The 21,933-nt window shown below is 46.5% G+C and overlaps 1 protein-coding gene across 4 annotated transcripts in view; it reads right to left on the bottom strand.

The window, feature by feature from the left end:
* GATAD2A (GATA zinc finger domain containing 2A) overlaps positions 1-21,927 on the bottom strand; it is an 88,660-nt gene extending 66,733 nt beyond the window's left edge. For all 4 annotated transcript variants that reach the window (XM_040445039.1, XM_040445042.1, XM_040445040.1 and 1 more), the window contains exon 1: positions 21,839-21,927. The gene's annotated coding sequence lies outside the window, so the exon portion shown is untranslated. The remainder of the gene's footprint in view (positions 1-21,838) is intronic.
* Positions 21,928-21,933: the final 6 nt, after the last annotated feature.

Here is a 21,933-nt window from a genome sequence, read left to right as displayed (position 1 = left end):
GGCCCTTCCTGCTTTAGGCCGAAGTGACTCTATGAAGTCATCTGGCATGCATGTATATATGTGTACACACACACCACATTCTTGGCTCTGACCACACTGGCCTTGTCTCAATTCTTCATACCACCACATCTTGCCTCCACCACTGGGCCTTTACACATAGTGTTCCCACCACCGGGAAACCCCTTCCCTCCTCCCACTCATCCTTCAAAACTCAAGCACCTGTTACTCAAGCATGCTCTCCCTAATCAGTCCCTCCCCATTCCCCCTTCTATTACTGAGGACTACAGCCCCACCACTTGGCACAGCTGATCTTGACATTTGACATACAGCATCCCATTAGGTTCTCTTCCCCAAACACTCTTGAGAAAGGCTCTTATTCACCTCTTTATCCAATTCCTAATGAAGCACACGGGAGGAAATAGCATCCTCCATGAGTTATAAATACTCAAAACATCATAGACTAGAGGCAAAAACATAGCAACATAAATATAAACCCTACCCTTAATTAGAATAGCAAGTCAACACCAGGAAGAAGCAACATGGAGATAGGCAAGGCCACAGCACCACACTTCCCCTCTGGGAAGCTCTCCCCACCTCCCTTACACTACTATTTGGAGAAAGGCAAAGAGCCTGAAGAAAGGCACTCAGAGGTTCCAGGGGCCTCTACGGCCTTATATCTGGGAAGGCCTCCTCTGCCACTGCTGAGAAGTATGAGTTACCCCAGCATCTACGCACACACATCTTGTACTCCCCTTCTCCTTTCCTAGCCTATCCTAAAACAGCCAGCACAGTCCTTCCAACAGATCTTCCTCTCCAAGGCTTGGCTCCAACATACCCCTTTACCCTGGGCACTCCAGGAATCCCTCCCTTTCACACCACCAAAACCATCCTGAATGTTATAGCACATCCTCCTGATGAATCATGACTAGCTGCAGGAGCCCACCTGACCCTTGGGCAGACCATGCTGAGGACCAAATGACAGGCCCTGGCACTAGGCAGGCTCTCAGAAGTAACTAGTTCTCACTTTGACTAGTATGATTAATGTTGTCCCTCAAAATATTTCAACTCCTATCTAGAGTTTCCACACTCACCCCCCAGCAGCTGCCCTGGCAAGTCCACAAAGATCATCAAAACTTTAAGGGTGCCTGGGTGGCTCAGTTAAGCATCTGACTTCACCTCAGGTCATGATCTCAAGGTTAGTCAGTTCGAGCCCCGCACTGGGCTCTCTGCTGTCAGTGCAGAGCCCACTTCAAATCCTCTGTCCCCCCTCTTTCTCTGCCCCTCCCCAGCTTGCACGTGCTCTCTCTCAAAAATAAACAAACACTGAAAGGTTCAAAACTTTAGGGGCACCTGGGTGGCTCAGTCGGTTGAGCGTCCGACTTCAGCTCAGGTCACGATCTCACAGCTCATGGGGTCGAGCCCCGCGTTAGGCTCTGTGCTGACAGCTCAGAGCCTGGAGCCTGCTTCAGATTCTGTGTCTCCCTCTCTCTCTGCCCCTCCCCAGCTCATGCTCTGTCTCTCCTCTCTCTCAAAAATAAATAAAGATTAAAAAAAATTTATTTAAAGGTTCAAAACTCCCATATTTTAAATGCTCAGGAATCAGAGGCACCTGGCTGGCTCCGTCAGAAGAGCAGGCAACTCTTTATCTTGGGGTCCTGAATCTGAGCCCCAAGTTGGGTACAGAGATAACATAAATAAATAAACTTAAAAAATAAAAATAAAAAGCTCAGGAATCAAATGTCTCCATCTACCTATCTAGACAGGTCTGAAACTTTGGGAAGTATCTTAAGTGTTAGTGTTTATCACTGAGGCTGCTTGAAAGGACATCTTGAAGAAAATGTCACAAGAACAAAAGAGATAACTTCTTTGTTAACAATGAGGACCTAAGAATTGGTGTCTCCCATTCTGTGTACATGCACCAATATGTGTTATATTAAGGAAATTCTCTGAAAAATAGCCATAGGAATACCTTCTATCTCTAAGCCAAGCACTGGAGCAGAAAAGACCTCAGATTGTTTCTGGACTCTGTTCTCTTAAGTCCCCTGCAGACTCCAAGAGTCCTGTGTTACCCCAGACAGCTGGAGAAAGTGCATCCAGGCCCCATCCCTATGGGGACCAAAGAACACCTACAGAATCTCTGCTCCAGCACTCCCAAGATGATGCTACAATGGGCCTTCTAGAACCACACATCTATTTTTTTTTTTCTTTAACCTCATAACATCCAGCACAAGCTAGGCCATCAAAATATGAGTGCCTTTGTTCCTTTCTCCCTAAGCTAACTCTTGGGAGGGTAAAACACATGCTCATAAGGATGCAGTTTCATTTTTCCTTACTGCACTAAAATATAGGTAACATCAAATTTACCATCTTAACCATTAAATGTACAGTTCAGTGGTGTTAAGTCCATTCACACTGTTGGGCAACTATCACCAGCACCATCCATTTCCAGAACTTTGTCACCTTGCAAAACTGAATTTCTGTCACCAGTTAAACACTAACTCCCCATTACCACCACACCAGCCCCTAGCATCCACCATTCTACTCTTCTAGCTCCATGAATTTGACTGCTCTAGTGACCTCATATAAGTGGACTCATACGGTATTTGTCTTTTTGTGTCTGGCTTATTTCATTCAGCACAATGTCTCTTAAAGTAAAACCACACAGACTATTTTAACCCTTTGGGGCCAATGTGTGTACAGAAAAAAGCCCAAGGGCCTGGTATACCTATAGCCAAAAATGACTCTAACACCCTGATTCCCAGACTAGGCATGTACCTGACATCCTCCACTATCAATCCTGCCTTCCACTCGCCAAACTATACAAAATGGCACTGGAAAAACTTAGAATGGTAAGGTTAGAGCAGTGGTAAACATTATGCCTCAGATGGACTTTAAGTATGCTTAGGTCACCTCAGCTCTGACTTCCCAATGTACCCCATCTCCCTGAGATACAGCTTTCCCAGCCCCATCTCATAGCTATGAACCAAGACAATCAAGAAATGCCTCGTGAGTGAATGGTAAAAATGACTAGCTCGTCTTGGATATAAGCATTCCTTAAAATGGAAGCCAGAAGACATCGCAGCCCAACTCAAACATATTCCCTGGAGCACCTGGGCTAGATGTGGGAACACTTACACAGGCCACCAGGGGTGCAAGCTCCTGACACAAAAAACTCTACACAAGAGAGACCCACACAACTAGCCCAAAGAGCTTAACTACCAATCATCGTCACCAAAAAGGAAAACACTGTATCCCCCCTCAAGTTCTGAGCACCAAGCTCCCCTATCTTGTGGGGCAGAGCCAGGCCCAGGGGATTCACCACTGACATCTAACATCCTGTGTGGCTCGGTAGTTGAGTGTCCAACTTTGGCTCAGGTCACAATCTCACGGTTCTTGAGTCTGAGCCCCGCATCAGACTCGCTGCTATCAGCACAAAGCCCACTGCAAATCCTCTGTTCCCTCTCTCTGTCCCTACCCCTGCTTGTGCACTCTCAAAAATATTTAAAACAAAAAACAAAAAACAAAACCCCAGTAACCTCAAGTAACCCCAACATGAGGTATCCAACTCGCAAAGAGGGAGGGCATTTCATTGCCTATCATTTCAAATAGGAATACCCGGAACACCCCAATTATCTCTTGGTCAACTGCTCCAGAATGAATTTAGACTAAGAGCAAAAAATTACTGTCTGGGGTTCCCCACCTAGTACCTCTGCCTAGGGCAAGCAGGCAGTCAGTCTCCTTTGAAAACACATATATCCCTGTGTGACCTATGACTAAAACATGCAAAGAATCCTCTTGAGATGACAAAGAGTGGTCCTGAGTCTCCAGGATCAGTCAAGACAGAAACATTTGGGAGTGAGGATCACAAAAAGCCCCACCTGCAGAAGACATCAGCTCCATCTATGAGGTGGCCAACAGAAAGTTCTAATGGCAGCCAGCCTTGTTCCCAAGAATGTACCATCCAGGCTGCCTCCATGTCTTACACACCAGCATCTCAATCAGCTGTATTAACTTTATAGCTGGCTAAAGGGTTATGTTTATTTTCACATCAAGAAATAAAACCTCCAGCTATTCTGCTATTCTATTATTTTTTATTTATTTTGAGAGAGAGAGAGAAGGAGGGAGGAAGGAAGGGAGGGGGAGAGGGAACATGGGGGAGGGGCAGAGAGAGAGAGAATCCTAAACAGACTGTAAGCACAGACACAGGGCTCAATCTCACAAACCCTGACATCATGACCTGAGCCGAAATCAAGAATCAGACACTTAACCAAATGAGCCACCCAGGCATCCCCCAGCTATTCTATTCTAATGGCAAGTTTTCTTGAGTTTGTTTTTGATTTTTTTTAATGTTTCTTTATTTTTAGAGAGAGAGACAGAGAGAGACAGAGAGAGAAAGACAGAGCATGAGCAGGGGAGGGGCAGAGAGAGAGGGAGACACAGAATCCAAAGCAGGCTCCAGGCTCTGAGCTGTCAGCACAGAGCCTGACATGGGGCTTGAACCCACAAACCAAACCATGAGATGATGACCTGAGCTGAAGTCAATTAATTACCAGACTGAGCCACCCAAGCAGCCCTCTTGAGTTTGTTTGTAAAGAAGCAACACCTTACTTATCACAAAGGCAACCTCCTGGAAGAATCCTTCCACCAATGGACAAAGTTATCTTCCACCACCACTAAGGCATCCTGGGCCCTAGCTACAGGTACCATGTGCTCCCTCATCCAGGTCTGGGTGGCCTGGAGCCTACATGCGCCAAGCTAGCAGGAGCAAAACCACCAGCTGAGCACCTTCTCCAAGCTGTGAAGACAGCCCCTAAGTCAACAGCCCACTCACTCTCTCATTTGGTGATCCTAACACAGGCACCAACCCTGATCTGCATATTCACAAGCAGCGCAAGACCAGCAAATTAAACCAAGTCTCTCTAAGGAACAGCATAAAGGCTATCTCTCCTGAGTTAACATCCCCAACAAACCATCTTCCAATAGGCGGTCCTGATGAATAAGCCGCTACACTAGTACATCTGAAAACTAATACAACATTATGTGCCAACCTTTTTCAAATTTAAGGGGAGGCGGGGTAGGAAGGGCAGCCAGACTGGCACAATCGCCTAATCTTCTGCAAGTACTCCCCAAAAGCTTAAGAACCGTATCTTATTTTTCAGAATATTGTTCTTTGGAAGGGTGAAGGGAATACTTTTGTTTTTCAAGAGCAGGATTCTAAAGATGGCTCCGTTGTATAAAAATGAAAACCTGAGCCTAGAAGAAAAGAACTTCACAATCCTGAAATCCAAACAAAATCTACCCACAGTAGTCATGTAACTTTTCTTTGAAAGGTCCAAGACAAGACGAACTATTTTGGTCAGTTACCAGAAGCTGGTAAGATAGCAGAAATCTCACTAAAGAAATGTAAGTGGGGGAGGATCTCCAGTTTTCACCTCTAAACCCCACCCCACTTCCAGCCACCTTCTCACTGTTGAGGAAAGTATCCACCAGCCATCGTACTACATCTGGATGGATTTGGAACCTCAGGTGGCCTTTGCCACCTTGATTCCCAAGAAGGGTACCATCTTCCAGGCTGGCAATGGGAGACCAGGAAGAAGTGATTCAGGTCTATTTAAGCTAGTAGTTTCCAGAACACTAAAGGGTCTACCTAGATCCAAATCCAGAGGGGCTAGTGAGTACCCAGGCAGGCAGCAGAGTTAGTGTCGTCCACCCACAAACCTTCCAGATCCCCCGAGCCGAGATTCAGGCAGGAGAGTAGACTTGATAGAATTCTAGAAATCCAGTCTGACACTAGGTCTTCAAATACAAAACAAACTACAACCATCTGACCAACCAAGCTTCCCTAAGTAGCAGAATTGTTTCTTTGACCATCAAGGCCCAGGTCAAATAGTCAATACCATCTGGTAACTTCTCAGAAGTGGCTGGAACTGTCCACCAACCACACCATGGCATTGATAGCCCTGACTGAAGCCACACAGCTAGCCCAGAAGTCCTGAGGCCTTGCCACAAGGTCCAGGCCAATGAAATGATCCTTGGCCCCAGATGCTTCATCACTGCTACACATTCTGACGATGTACCACAGCAATCACAAAAATCACAAGACTGACTAAAACGCTGCAAAGTGAGAAGGGATAAACTATAACGACGGCAACATCTATCAGTAAAAAGTGGCTTACACTACACACACCAATTAAGAACAAATTGGGGGGGGGGGGGCGGCGCCTGGGTGACTCAGTTGGTTGAGCGTCCGACTTCGGCTCAGGTCATGATCTCACAGTTGATGAGTTCGAGCCCCAGGTCAGGCTCCGTGATGACAGCTCAGAGTCTGAAGCCTGCTTTGGACTCTGTGTGTGTGTCTCTCTCTGCCCTTCCCCTGCTCATACTCTGTCTCTGTCTCAAAAATAAAATAAACATTAAAAAAATTAAAAAAAAAAAATTGGGAAATGATGTCAACAGATGCTACACCTTCCTGACAATGTATCCAACAAAAGTATAAGAGGATGTCAGGAACAAAGGGGATCCCCAAGGAGGATGTTCACAGAACCATCAACTGTCCTCACCGTCACCAGCCCTAAGGGTAAACTGAGGCTAAGATGGAGGTGAGGATGGGCTACACCTGGCTTCTCTCAATCATCAGAGCTCACCAGTGGACTGCATGGACACTTCCCATCACTTATCCTCACAAAAGGGTTGTGAGAATGAGGAAGAGAAGGGACGAAGTGGACACAGGGCCCCACTTGCTAGTTCTCCTGACATGACTGGCATCTAAAGGAGAAGGAAGGAAACTGCACTGAAGATCAGACACCTGGAGAACCCTGCTCCAAGAGGAGCAAAGCAGCCAAGGCCAAACTGCCCCCACAAAAGCACAGTTCTTAATCTTAAGAATAGTTAAGGGCCTACCTCCCAAGGTGCAATGGTGAGGAGACCAGAGTCTTACAATTTACTTGCTGCTTCTGTCTCCAGTCAGAGTATTCCTTGCTGGTAAGAAGTTTTAGTACTAAAACTCTGAGGTATTAAGAGGTACAATGCAAATGTCACATGAAATCTCTGCCTTAAAAGGCATAAAGAAATCTGCAAACACCACACAGGCTCAAATTGTGCCCTCACTGGGACATTGCCTACACCTGAGACTAACCCCAGAGTAAGCTGGAGGCCCCACAAAAGGCAGAACTCTGCCACACAAAGTCCATGTCCAACATGGACTGGTGTGTCTTTCTTCCATTTGCACATGCCAGAGTAACCGCACATGTCAGGCTCTATTCCAGCAAGCAGGGCCAGCAGACACAAACATATGCATGTATATGGCCACCCTAAACACACATGTACAAGTACACATGCACATATGCATACATACACCCAGGATCAGCACATGTGCACACAAAGGACCAATACACTTAGGCCACCATACTGGGCCAACACACTTTGTCCTCCAGGCAAAGGCATCAATTGTTGAAAACATAGACCACACATCCCCAAGAAATACTGTCCTAAGCTGGGCCAGGTCCAAAGTGACCTGCAACGTCCACCTCACTCCAGTGTCTCTGAAGCACAGTCTTGCCAAGACAATCCAACCCCCAAGCAAGACATTCCCTGGTAAGTCAGGGTCCCAGGCCATCAGCCTCCCTGTAAAGGATGTTGCAAGGCCAGCAAAGGTACAAAGGGGCAGGTCTACAAGGGTGGTGGTATTCACTTACCTAAGTCTTTACTGTGTCAGCCTTGCAGTGGACCCTCCTGCCTCCACCAAGGCCCACTCTACTGCCCTGCTCTGCCTCCAGCTGCTTCACACAGACCCAGGTACTATCAAACCATTCAGCACCAAGATCCAGCCTGAGACCCAGGCCCTGCAGATCTGTCCCCAAGACCACAGTGACTCTACTGTCCCCATGGTCCAGGCCTCCTCCTGAGGTTTAGGCAGGTGAGGGGCCTAACTCTTCATTGAGAAAGTGACCATTAGGCACACAGAATCAAAGTGCTACAGAAAAGCCCACTGACAACAACTTCTGAGACACGGAGAGAATCACCTTTAACATACTGACAAGAGATTTTATTACTAAAGGAGAAAAGAAAAGTATAATAGTGGCTAACGGGGCACCTGGGTGGCTCAGTCGGTTGAATGTCCGACTTCAGCTCAGGTCATGATCTCACGGTCCATGAGTTCGAGCCCCACATCAGGCTCTGTGCTGTCAGTTCAGAGCCTGGAGCCTGCTTCGGATTCTGTGTCTCTCTCTCTCTGCCCCTCCCACACTCATGCTCGGTCTCTCAAAAAATGAATAAATGTTAAAAAAAATGTTTAAAAATAAAAGTGGCTAACAATTATTGAATTCTTGGGGCACGTGGGTGGCACAGTTGGTTAAGTGTCCGACTTTGGCTCAGGTCATAATCTCACAGTCTGTGAGTTCGAGCCCCGCATCGGGCTCTGCACTGACACTGCAGAGTCTGGAGCCTGCTTCAGATTCTGTCTCCCTCTCTCTTTGCCCCTCCTCTGCTCACACTCTCTCAAAAATAAATAAACATTAAAAAAATTAAAAAAAAAACAATTATTGAATTCTTTATTTGATGCAGAGTGCCAGCACTTTACATGCCTGATTTCATTTAATCCTCATAACATCAGAATGAGGTCCTGCCAATGCTACCCACTTCACATGGGGTACTGCCAATGTTACTCACACTTTACACAGGGTATTGCCATTACTACCCCTCCTTCACATGAGGTAATACCATTGATGTTCACACTTCACACAGGGTACTGTCACTGATGCCCACACTTGACAGGTGAGAAAACTTGGGCTGAGAGAGAAGTCAAGGTGATTGGCCAGGGTCAGAGGGCTAAGAAGTCAAAGATCCAAACCCAGGTCAGCCATCTCTAAGGCCCAGGCTCAAATATGAACCACTTTACTATCAGGGACAGTCTGACTTTGAAACCATCCTGGGGCTGGATCCTTCCCAAGGCTCTGGGAAAACTTCCTAGAGCAAAGATCAGCACACCCACAATTCCTCCTCTAAGAGCACACTAACTTAACCCTTTACTAAACTGCTGGAAACCTCATGGAGGAGTGAGCCTCAACTGTGCAAGCTGTATCCTGTGGACCGTGCAACAAATTCACTGACTCATGTGCATCCTCCATTTTTGTAAAAGGCACAAAACCCCTCAGAGGTTGACAAAGCACATAATTTCTGAGCCTCTACCTACCAAAGTACAAGCCAAAAGAAGGGGCTTAAAGGAATTGATCAACACTGCCAGCCTGGGTCACAAACCAGGACCAAATTCCATCTTCATTTCCAGTAAGATGTACACACACACCAACCACACTCTAGCACACTATGGGAAACCAGGGTCCCTTAGCAGGAAGATGTGTGCAGATTTCTCTCCTTTCCGTAAAAACAGCACAGGACTCACAAGTGTGAAGCAGTAAACAGAGCAAACAGACTAGTGGGAAGAAGATTGGTCCCGTGGCCACTGACACAACAGAGTGAGAGGACATAGGGCTCAGGGACAACCCAGGCCCTATAGAGAGGGCTTCCCAGGGTGGGCAGGGGCCAAGACACACGCCAGCCCTCCCAGCTCTGTACATATGGCACCAGGCTGCTGCCCTCACTTAACTCATCTGATTCTCACTCCCATCCTCAACCCCCAAATCAGGACACCGACAGTATCTTGTTCATCGTCAACCAGGTGCCACTCTGGAACCCAAGTCATTCTTTTCCAAGTGCCAAATCCCCAAGGCCCCTTTCCTTCCTGCAACTACAAGCCCCCTCCCCCCCAATACTAGTGTTGTCACTCTGTGGGACGCCCACCTGTCTTCTCTCCTGGACTCTGCCAAAAGAGCCATGATTTGAAAACATTTCAGCAATGCGTGAAACAAGGAAACTTTCTCAAACCAGGAAGCAGCAGCTGTTGGAATAATTCATGTGAATGTTTCAGAGAAGCATCAATTGCTCTGGGTCTTTCTGGAAAAGTGTTGAAGACCTCAAGTTGGAAAATCCTCAGAATCTAGAAAATGCAGGTTACCAACCAGTTCCTAGGCCACTGGAATCACATCAAGCCTCTTCCTGGTCCCTCTAATTGCTACAAGTTCTTAGATTACAGGCTGTGTCCCTCTAATTTTCATCCATCTGTCACTACTTCACAAACTTTTCCTACAATGTACAAGATGGCCCCTCTTATATTTTATTCCTTCACCTATTATTTATTGCACTTTCTTCTAACACAAAGCACTATCAGTTGGGAAAGAGGAGACATAAGAACAGATCAAGTTCTGTACCTTCCCCCACCAACAGAGGTGGCCACCAACCTACCAGATTCACAGACATGCTCCTTGAGGGTTCTAGAGGTCACACAGGGCCTTCATGCTTCAACACTATATCCTCCCATCCTGGCCATGTAAAACAAAGAGGAGCCATCCAGTACCATGGGCCAAGCTGTCTAATACCCAGCTTCTCCCAGGCAGTAGCTACTACCACAGATCACCTTCTCCAGGACCCAGCTCACCTCACCTTTGCTCAAACTCAGCATCCTTAAAACCAAAGACCCACAATCTTGGGCCCCATGTCACCTTCCAGTCTTCATGCTGCTGCTACCTCTTGGACAGGCTCCTACCCACTCTTCCCTCTCTCTCAGGGTTCCCTATCCTATCTCGCTTCTGTGGCCATAAGACCCTATAGGGCAGGAAAAGACCATCACCAGACCCCAGGGGCATAGCACAGACTGAGCAGGGGAAGGAACCCCAGTTGTTAAATGGACAGATGACTTGTTCTCAGCCCCTGGTATCCAGCTAATCCCCACCCAATCTCCTTGCACAGTGTCTCTGGCACCTGTCCCTGTTTTTTATTCCCCACCAGGCAAATCCAAGACTGTATTAGCATGAGCTAATGCCTGCCTTTTCTCAACCTCCCTTTTTCCTGACTTCTCTGCTCAATTCAAGTGAACATTCTCCTCCTCACAAATCTGAGGGCTCTCGATGCTTTTCAGATGAAGTGTAAACAGTCTTCCATTTAAGGTCATCAATAATAATTGGAACAACCTGCATTTTTTTTTTTTTTTAAACCTTACTTCCCACTTTGACTTTCTATAAACCCTGACGTCCGGGAGGGTTATCTGCCAACTCCATTCATCCTTGATGCTCCAATGCAAGGGAACACTCCTTGTAAATGGTCTAGTCCAACATCACCAACCTTCTTCACAAGAGCTGTAGACCTCCTGAGACCAAGAAAACCATCGCTTCTCAGAATAATATGCTGAAGGATGGAGGGAGATAAATCAGATGTCCCATCTTTTTCACATCATGGCATATAACAACAATTACACTGGCACAGCGCACTGGAGTAAAATAAGGGCTACTCACAGCCTGGGGCTAGGGCCACCTGGCTGCAAGGACATCTCTGTATCCCTGTCACCCATCCCAGGCAGCCTACTAAGAAGCTCTTCTTAGATAATCCTACAGTCAGCAACACATCTCCTGCTCTGTTCATTCCACTATGTGGTGATAAGAAGCCTGTACTTCATTTCACTCCATGGGGCACCTTCCAGAGCAGTTTAGGCTCTCAAATGTTGATGGTTAACTTTTTAAAGTAACTTTTTAAAAAAAAGGCCAACAGTGGCTCATAGACTCAGAAGGCTGGTTAAACAGACCAAAGTTACCCTAATTGTTCCAAGCAATTTAAGTTTCCTTTTTCCCTTAAGCAATAAACCAAGGCAACAGAGTAGACAAGCTCTCCCACCATCTTAACCTTCACAAAAGATAGGTGCATGCCTGAAATGCTCATCCAATGCTAAGCCCCTTCCCCAGGTGGTGACCTGTCCACTCTCACTGCCTTTTTTTGGCAGGGTCACCTGACCTTACCTCTAAAAAAGCAAAAACAAAAACAAAAACCCCAACCATACCCTCTGAGGGGGTGAGTATGTGCCCACTGGCACCATAAGTAGAAAAGGCCTCTGTCAGATGACTCACAGGGCGTCCTGGAATCCCTCATGGCCACCACCCCCAATCTTCTCTCTTCCAAACAAAACATGTTCAATCTCTCTAACCAGTTCTGTGATACAGTTTAAAGACCATTCCAGCACAGGTTGTGCTGTTCAAGAATCATCTAGCACCCTTAGCTGGGTATTAAGCCCCTACCCCCCTAGCACAGCCAACCACTAAATGTCAGCATCTGACATTTAGCCGATTCCACCTTATTTCCATGGTTGCTTTTTTTGATCTTGAAATGGTCATCCACATATCACCTGAAGAATTTCTGCAAGAAGTGCCATTACTTTTTTTTTTTTTTTAATAGACCAGGAGAAATAGTTTTATGCTCTTAAAATTGGAAGTCTTCATACACTCAATTCCAGAACAGGAAACACTGCTTCAGTTTTTTTGGTTTTGTTTTTTTAAAGGCAGCCCTAAGATTCCAAAAGCAGCCCTGAGATCTTCCTCTCTATGTCCTGTCCCATCCTCACACTGTAGACACCATGATGACCTCAGGGCTCAAAAAACAAGGCCCTTTGGGAATTAACTTGTGTACCTGTATTGATGAGCACCGGGTGATGTATGGAATTGAATTACTATATTATACACCTAAAACCAGTATAACATTGTATTAACTATAATTAAAATAAAAACTTAAAAAAAAAAAAAAAAGATGAGGCCATGAGGAAGGAAACCTGCCAAATGACCTCCTGATTAGGGAGCAGGAACAAAGGAGAAAACAAAACTGAGCAAACCATAAAGAAATAAGGATGACATAGGGTGCCTAGCTGACTTGGTCGGTAGAGCGTGCAACTTTTGATTTCAGGGTTGTAAGTTCGAGCCCCATGTTGGGTGTAGAGATCACTTAAAAATAAAATCTTTCAGGGGCACCTGGGTGGCTCAGTCAGTTAAGTGTCTGCCTTCCACTTGGGTCATGATCTCACTGTTTGTGAGTTCCAGCCCTGCACTGGGCTCTGTGCTGAAAGCTCGGAGCCTGGAGCCTGTTCGGATTCTGTGTCTCCATCTGTCTCTGCTCCTTCCCCACTCGTTCGTGTGTGTGCTCTCTCTTTCTCAAAACTAAATAAACATTAAAAAAAATTAATAAAAAATAAATAAATAATAAAATCTTTCAAAAGGAAAGAAAAAAGAAATAAGGATGACAGAAATCAGATCAAGGAACCTGCAGTAGAGAACAGAGAGCTACATTCTCCTCCCTTTTGCAAATTAAACCCGGGGCAGGTCACTCCCCTCAGGCCTCAGTTTCCAGTTTCTAACATCAAGAGCTGCCCTACCCATCTTGAAGTCTGTGCTGTGTTCAGTAAAACTAAAATGGCACACAGAAGCAACATAGTCCCAGATGAATCCTAAACTTGTCTGGGGCCCAAGGACCAAACATAGTTACATTTCTAATGCTCTGCCTGACAAATATAAATTGACTATAAGGCTGCAATTACATTTCCATCCAGACTTACTATGTAAAATCTTTCCCTAAGAAAACTTCAAAAGCAGACCAGACATAACTCGTACACTACTGACAGCTGAGGTTCCCACCTCCTCAGACCTCAGCAGAGACAAAAGCCTCAACAATAGAAACTAAAGTTTGGGAAGGGGAAGCAAGAGACAGATGACCCACATACAAACTACTGAGAAGGTCAATTAATCAAACAAAAATGTTAAGGAAAACACTAATCAAACCCTGGAAATCTCCCAGGGTTCCAATGCATATTAGAGAATCCCAAGGAGGGCACAGATTCAGAATCCTCTGAAAAAAACCACTGCCATTGAAGGGGTAGGTATGAACCCTTTACATGCACAGAAATAACACATGAGACAACAAAAAATGAAGTTCAGGCATTCTGTCAACGATACAGAAGTCCTGGGGCACGCGGGTAGCTCAGTCGAATAAGCCTCCGACTCCTGATTTCAGCTCCGGTCATGATCTCACAGTTCATAAATTGGAGCCCCGAGTAGGGCTCTGTACTGACAGTGTGGAGCCTGCTTGGGGATTCTCTCTCTCCCCCGCCCCTTCTCTGCTCCTCCCTGCTCTTGCTCTCTCTCAAAATAAATGAATTAAAAAAAAAAAAAAAAAAAAGGATACATAAATCCTGAGAATATCACAGGTCCGGAGTAACTTGACCAATTCAATTAATGCCTTTGAACCAAGATTTCAGTTTGCTACACTCCTACTTTCCCCAAACCACTGAGCAACTGGAAAAAATAGGTTTCCTCTGTGGATGCAAATAAGGTTGTAGTGGCAAAGTTTTCAGAACTTGCTGAGTAAGCTTGTCCAAAACACACAAGAAAACTCTCTTATCAATGCCACAAAAATCCACCAGCTACAAACTCAAGTGAAGAGAATACTGGCCTGAAACCTGCTCACCTCCAAGGTCATGTTGAGCTACTGTCTCTAAAGTAAGAATGAGGTGAGTACAGTTTAACAGCCACTGACTCAGAGGCTAACTGCACAGAACAACCAGGATTAGAGTACATGTTATGCTGGGATTATATGCAGGTTTAAGGCCACAGGGTTTTTTGTTTTTGTTTTTTCCCTTTTCTTTTCCCACTTCCCTTCCAAACAATTTGGCCACCTTTTTAGGTGAGAGAGAGCTAGCTCCCTACAATGAGCTCTGAAGACCACTAAATTATGGTGGGATTTTGTTATAAACAAAATACAGTTCCTTAATCTGAGTGTTTCATTGTTTGTGATAATTTGAGATGTGAGACCTTATAGAGATCATCATGTAGTTGTCATCTGAGGGGAGGATTTTGTCTCAGAGGTGAATGGAGGAGCAGGAACTGGGCTACCTCTTACTTGTGAACGTTTCCCACTTGTCCTTAGAGCCATCCTATGAGATCAAAGGTATGTTCCCTGTCTATAGATGGAAAAGCTGAGGCCAGCCAGGTAGCCAGGCAACCCGCCCAAAGCTGAAAAGCAGTAGACTGTCGTCAGTGATGATACCAGATCTGTCCATTCCCAAGCCAGTTTGAGAACTGTAAGTTTGGAAGAAGACTAGGATTCAGGTCTGGGCTCTCCAATTTGCCACTGCATGTACTTCAAGGAGACCCACTTCCCATCCCTGACCAGAATCTACTCAGGGATAAAGCCACAAGTGCAAGAGCCGTGTCTTGGTTCTTAAAGGCAAGGCCCCCCATGACAGATAGGCCTGGCAAACAACTTCCCACCTCCCAGATACAGGGACTGTTCCTGAAAATCAGAACATGGGATTTAGCAAAGTCAGGAAAGGTGCTATCTCCTTTACCCTAGTAGGCCTCCACCAACCCAGCTATTCTGTATCTCTAGGGAGGTGCTGAGGCTAGTGGAAAAAACAAGCAAAATCTGAAATCAGAAAAGCTGATGCCCACTCCCGGTTGTGAAATAATCAGCAAGGTGGCCCTTAGAAAGCATCACCCTCAAGGCCCCTAGGTGGCTCAGTCGATTAAGCATCCAACTTCAGCTCAGGTCACAATCTCACGGTTCCTGAGTTCAAGTTCCATGTGGGGCTCTGTGCTGACAGCTCAGAGCCTGGAATCTGCTTCAGATTCTGTCTCCCTCTCTCTCTGCTTCTCCCCCACTCATACTTGGTCTCTGTCTCTCAAAAATAAATCTTAAAAATAAAGAAAAAAATCACCCTCTATAGGGGACTTCACCTTCTTCCATCTGGAATATGGGGATAGGCTATGGCTCCAAGGGGAACAGAGCAGACAGTGACAGGCTTTGTCCCTGAAAGTTGTGAAGGTGCAAAGCAGCACCTTTGTGCTCTGCCTTGTCCATTCTAATTGTTAACAATACTCACTAAACCGTACATGCACCAGGCCTTGTGCTAAGCCACTTGCATTTCTTATATCATTCCCAACTCAGTTGTTCAAGGTAGACATGACCTCCTTTTTAGAAGGGGAAATGGGGCGCCTGGGTGGCTCGCTAAGTTGGTTAAGTGTCCAACTCTTCATTTCGGGTCAGGTCATGATCTCAGTTTCATGACTTCGAGCCCCATGTCTGGCTCTGCACACTGACCTTGAAGAGCCTGATATTGGGATTCTCCCTCTCCTTGCTCTCTGACCCTCCTCCGCTCATGCTCTGTATCTCTCAAAATAAGCAAATAAATAAAAACTAGAAAGAAAGAAAGAAAGAAAGAAAGAAAGAAAGAAAGAAAGAAAGAAAGAAAGAAAGAAAAAAGAAAGGAAGGAAGGAAGGAAGAGGAAACAGAGGGCAAGGTTCAGCAAAGTGACATCACTAGGAAGTGGCAAGTGAAGCTTACACCCAACCTGTTTGAGGCAAAGCCAGGGCTGGTCCATGACACTACTGCAGGGACCTGCTGCCTAAGAATAGGCACACTAATGGGGCGCCTGGGTGGCACAGTCGGTTAAGCGTCCGACTTCAGCCAGGTCACGATCTCGCGGTCCGTGAGTTCGAGCCCCGCGTCAGGCTCTGGGCTGATGGCTCAGAGCCTGTTTCCGATTCTGTCTCCCTCTCTCTCTGCCCCTCCCCCGTTCATGCTCTGTCTCTCTCTGTCCCAAAAATAAATAAAACGTTGAAAAAGAAAAAAAAAAAATTTAAAAGAATAGGCACACTAAGAAGTCTCACTTCTCACCCAGCAAACAGCAAGCAGCCCCGAATGAGGAGCTGGTTGGCCACTACAGTATGGCAGTATTTTTTAAAGTGTGCTCAAAGGCAGGGGCGCCTGGGTGGCTCAGTCAGTTAAATGTCTGACTTTGGCTCAGGTCATGATCTCACAGTTCATGAGTTCAAGCCCCACGTTGGACCCTGTGCTAACAGCTCAGAGTCTGGAGCCTGCTTCAGATTCTGTGTCTCCCTCTCTCCCTGCCCCTCTCCTGCTCTCTCTCTCAAAAATACACATTAAAAAAAAAAAAAAAAGATTCAGCAGCTCTTCCTGCCCACAGGTCCTGTCCCTGTGCTTTAATAAAATCACCCTTTTGCACCAAAAAAAACCCTATATATATATTCTTCAACCTTCAACAAGTAGAGACTTTCTCACTGCCTCTACCCTCTCCCTAACCACTGCCACTGCCCCCCACCCCCAGCTGCAGCTTTTAAGGCCAAGCAGCCTCAAAGGCCTACCATTTCAAACCTACCCCAAAACACCTGAAAGCCCACTTTCAGGTACTGTCCATATCCTGTCAGCACATTCTATCTCAGATGTTGAAGGTCTCTCTGATTCTCAGACAGATACTGTCTTCAGTCCTTTCATATACGGAACCAAGAAACAAGGCAGAAAGACCCCTGACAAACTTGCCTGGGAAATAGAGTTACCTTTCTGAAGATCAAGACAAAGTGGGTGCAGGGCACTGAGAAGCTCCACAGGCCCTTTTCCCTGACACCCTAGAGGGTTCCAGAGGATTCCCAGTCACTTCCTAAGGCTACCTGCAGGTATTCAATTAGAGTAAGTTCCTTTGTCTTCTAAAAGAATAACCTACATTTTCATCAGACAAAAAGAGGTCACAAATACAGCCTAGAAAACGAGAGGAGGGGCAATAAGCCCATGGTATGACATTCCTCTTGACTAAAAAGTCCTGGATCAACGTTTACCAGCATCTACAAGTATGCAGTATCTGTCCCCAGCTGGTACTTTTGTTTCTAAGAACACAGACTCACTACTTCTACTTTGCTGCCACCACTTCTGGTCCCCTGTCTCTTATCTCAACCTTCTTAACACGTGGCCTTCCTAATTCAATGCAAAGATACTAGTACATCACTGGAATAGCAACCTGAAGCCAGACTAACTCATCTTCTTAAAACAGCTCACAAAACTCAAGAGCATCCATTCTAACAACCAACCACACTAAGCAGGCAGCACAGTTCTGTGAGCCTCAAACTATGACACTGCCAACTTGTTCTTCTGGTTTTGCCACACTTCCAACCCAACAACTGTTACAAGGAAATCCCAGAGATGCTCTATTACCCCAAGACGACTACTCATAAAGACCTCACCTAATCACCTGTTTCATAATCTTTCCAGTTTTCTACAATGAGCATAAATTAACTCAATTATCAGGGGGAAAAAAGTCTAGGGAAAATAGCCTTGTTCATTCCATGTAATGGCACACATATATCACAAGTCCAAGCAAGTAGTTCTCCAGACAAGCATCTGAACTGCCCATGCTTTTAGAGGTTAGCACACCAACAGTCCATAATTGAACTCCGTTACATTTTGGTTTCTGTTGAGAATTGACATGTCCAAGGCTCCGAGGGTTATTCTTAATTTTCCCCCATGAGAACAAACATCAGAAAATGCCAATATCTGGGGGGCCTAGCTGCTCAATTGATAGAACATGTTACTCTTGGCCTCAGGGTTCTGAGTTCGAGCCCCATGTTATGGGTAGAGGTTACTTAAATAAAATAGGGGTGTCTGGGTGGCTCAGTCAGTTAAGCATCTAACTCTAGATTTTAGCTCAGGTCATGATCTCACATCATGGTTATGAGATCAAACCCTACATCCAGCTCTGTGATAACAGGGAGGAACCTGCTTGGGATTCTCTCTGCCCCTCCCCTCTTCATGTGCTTGAGCTCTCACACTCACACACTCTCTCTCAAAATAAACATTTAAGATTTTAATGTTTACTTATTTTTGAGAGAGAGAGAGAGAGTGCAAACACAGGCATGAGTGGGAGAGAGGCAAAGAGAGAAGGGAGACACAAAAACTGAAGCAGGCTGCAGGCTCTGAGCTGTCAGCACAGAGCCCAATGCAGGGCTCAAACCCATGAACTGCGAGATCATGACCCAAGCCAAAGTCAGACACTTAACCAACTGAGCCACTCAGGTGCCCCAACCACGTAAAAATAAATAAAATAAATAGATCCTAAAAAAAAAAAAAAAGAAAGAAAGAAAATGCTAGCATTTCAGAATGGCTTTGCTGCTTTCCCACCCATCAGAAGCATCCTTCAGTGGTCTGCTGTCTAAGGCCCAAGGAAGTCCTAGCTGTGAACCTCATCACACCAGTCCCTGCCTTGTCCTCTCTGAAAGGGGTCCCACTGCTCTCAAGGTAAATCCCAGACCCTCTTATGTCTCCATATCTCTCTGTTCCAACCACCCCAATCTTCCTTCAGTCTCATTCTACAAGAAATGCCATTCTTTTTCTCTTTACCTACTTAGCTCCCGCTCATCCTCCAATCCCAGTTGGAGAAAGGCCCCCTTGAGTCTTGTTCACCAGGTCATGGTATCCTTTTCTCCTTGGCCCTTATATAAATTTCCCCACGTTTATGAGATTAATTATGATTTCTCTCTCACTAATCTCATGGTAAACTCCACTGAGCAGGGATTCCTAGCACAGTGCCCGAGGCACAGTGTGCACTCCGATATTTATTGAATAAATCAATCCAGAAATCATTCCTTGCCATGCCAGAAATTCACAAATGATGCAAAACAAGTGAGAGCTACTAGAGAATTGAAAATTGGAGCCTTTAAAATGTGTTTTATTACTCAAATAAAAAAATATTTCTTGGAGTGCCTGGCTGGTTCAATCAGTTGAGCACACAACTCTCGATCTCAGGGTCACGAGTTTGAGTCCCATGTTGGGCATAAAGATTACTTAAGAATAATGATTTTAAAAATATTTAATGCTTCTAATTTTTAAAATAATCACAAAGTACAGAGATACCAAAAAGGTTAAGGAGGAAAAACCCACTCCTAACCCTAATCCAGAGAGTTTGTTGTTGACATTCTGATACAAATCCTTCCAGGATTTTTTCTACCAAAAGTAGCATTATTTCTTTCCTCACTACCAAAATATACAATTAGAGGTTCTGCCAAATGATACTGCATTAATAGAGATGACTTGACATTAAAAAAAAAAAAAAAAGTGATGTCATCTGAATAGAAATAACAATGCATCCAAATCAGTAATACAGGACCTATCCCAATTTCTACATCACATCCCAGATGAGAGGCAATCCTCTGTAAAAATCAGCTTCAGAATTTGTGGGGAGGAATAAGGGATGAAAAATCAAGAATGGGGGACTACATGAGGAAAGAATCTTGCAAAATGCTCTCAAAACCTCTGTTGTAAACTATTTTTTCTAGAAAAGGACCAACTTTTCTGAGTTGGAAGCTGAAGAAGCAAATGCAAAGGAGCAACTCTATGGCCTGGCTCCTTCAAGGCCAGCTGGTAACTCTGCTCTCTGAGGACAATGCAGGGCTACAATGGTGTCCCCAAGTCACAGGTCATCCCCCAACTCCCAGTAGAAGTGGACTGGAGCCTGGACAAGTAAATGGCTTCTTGTTTTAGGAGTGCCCAGGAAATGTTCACACAGTGGGTTGCAAACAGGAGCATTCCTGAACTCTGGTGCCCAAAACATCAGGCTCAGTCAAGCCCAGCTCTGCCCCTCCACCACTCAGCAGCCTCGGACAAGCAGCCTGGCCTCCAAGAGCTTCAGTTCCCTCACCCATGATGTAGGGATTATATCCTCCACCCCACTGGAGTGTTATGGGCATGGAAGATGTCTGTGCACAACAGGCACTCAAATCTGGGGATTGGTATGGTCTATCAGCCCTCCTCCACAGCTTGCTGTCAGGTGTAACATGCTACTAATCTTAGCATCCTTATCTGGTGCCAGCAAACATTATTTCACCTAATCTAACTTAAAAGAAAACTTGTAACCACTACCAGAAAGAAAAAGAACATCAAAGGACAGTCAGTACAAGTCTGAAGCAATTACACAGAAGGCTGTCTATCCCTCAGTTTCTGTGCTACCACAGCCAGAAGGTGTCACTGTATGAAATGGACACACAGAACCAGTGACTTAACAAGCACTGTGTACTCAAGAAAACTGAAAGAAGTAAAAGGGTGAGGAAGAGAGAAAAAATTAAAGGCCCAAGTGACTCACCCGGACTTTGATCTAAAGAATCCAAAGCTCTCAAGATAAGGATGAACTACACAGCTAAAGACGCTGGGTCAGATACACAAAATTAAACAGCCCCTGCAAAGTTCCCAAGGCAGGGCAGAAACGCGCACCCAAGGTTGATATTCAGTTCCTAAGGGAGGGATCCCCATTCATTTCTGGGTCCCAAAGTGTGCACACACACCAGTGTCAATCACGTTCCGGGCTGGGGCCCTGCCCATAAGCCTCTCCTTGTTGAAGTGATCAATTCCGATTCTTGGCAATAATCCCTTTAAAAGGCCAGCTGCTGCTGTCTAGTCACCGATGCCGACCCATTCCAGGTGGGAAAAAAAGAAATCAATACAGCCACCGCCTAAATAGGGAGGCAAATTTAAAGTGTAGGTCCCTGTGACGGGCTCGAGCCCAGATGGGGAGGAAGGGTCCCCCGAACCCTGGGGTCAGGCAGTAAGGGCGCGAGCGGGTAGAGGGACGGCCCTGCAGGCGTGGGCGCGCGGGGACTCTTATTCTGACACGGGATCCTCCGCCGCCGCCGTCGCCGCCGCCGCGGGGTTCAGAGCAGCGGCCAGGCCCGCCCGGGACCCCCGCCCCCCGGCCTGGGACCCCCCGCCCCGCGCGTCCACGTGCCGTCCCCCCGCCGCCCCCTCCCCCGCCCGTCCCAGGCGCTCGCAAGCGACCCCTGGAGGCCCAGCCCCTCCTCCAGCCCCGGAGGAAGCGCAGAAGGAAGGGGGGCGACGCCGAGACTTTCCGGGACCCCCACCCGGCCCGGCCCCCACGTGCCTGGGCGGCGTCGGAGCGCGGAACTTTCCAGGGTAGCGCTAGGAAGACGCTCCCAGAATACAAGGAGTAGATACAACTCACTCGCTCGCGCTCACTTTTCTATGCTCACGCGGGGTCCCTCAGAGCCCAGTGACCCCCTACCCTGCCCGACCCTCGCCGCCTCCGCCGCTTCGGGCTCCACCTCACGACCCCAGCCCCGACCCCAGCCCCGACCCCAGCCCCCGGCCCCTGCTCCCCGCCAAGTTTGGTCCAGAACTTACCGGGCCGCGGGCCGGCCGGGCCCTAGGGCAGCGCGCAGGTTCGCGGCGCCGTGGGGCCGGGGTCGCCTGCGGGTCCGGGCGGCCGAGGGGCCGGG

The sequence above is a fragment of the Herpailurus yagouaroundi genome, unplaced genomic scaffold, assembly GCF_014898765.1.
Source record: "Herpailurus yagouaroundi ecotype Mexico unplaced genomic scaffold, PumYag 193, whole genome shotgun sequence".
Lineage (NCBI taxonomy): Eukaryota > Metazoa > Chordata > Mammalia > Carnivora > Felidae > Herpailurus > Herpailurus yagouaroundi.
Note: the sequence above shows the minus strand (reverse complement) of the source record. Positions and strands in the feature narration are given on the sequence as shown.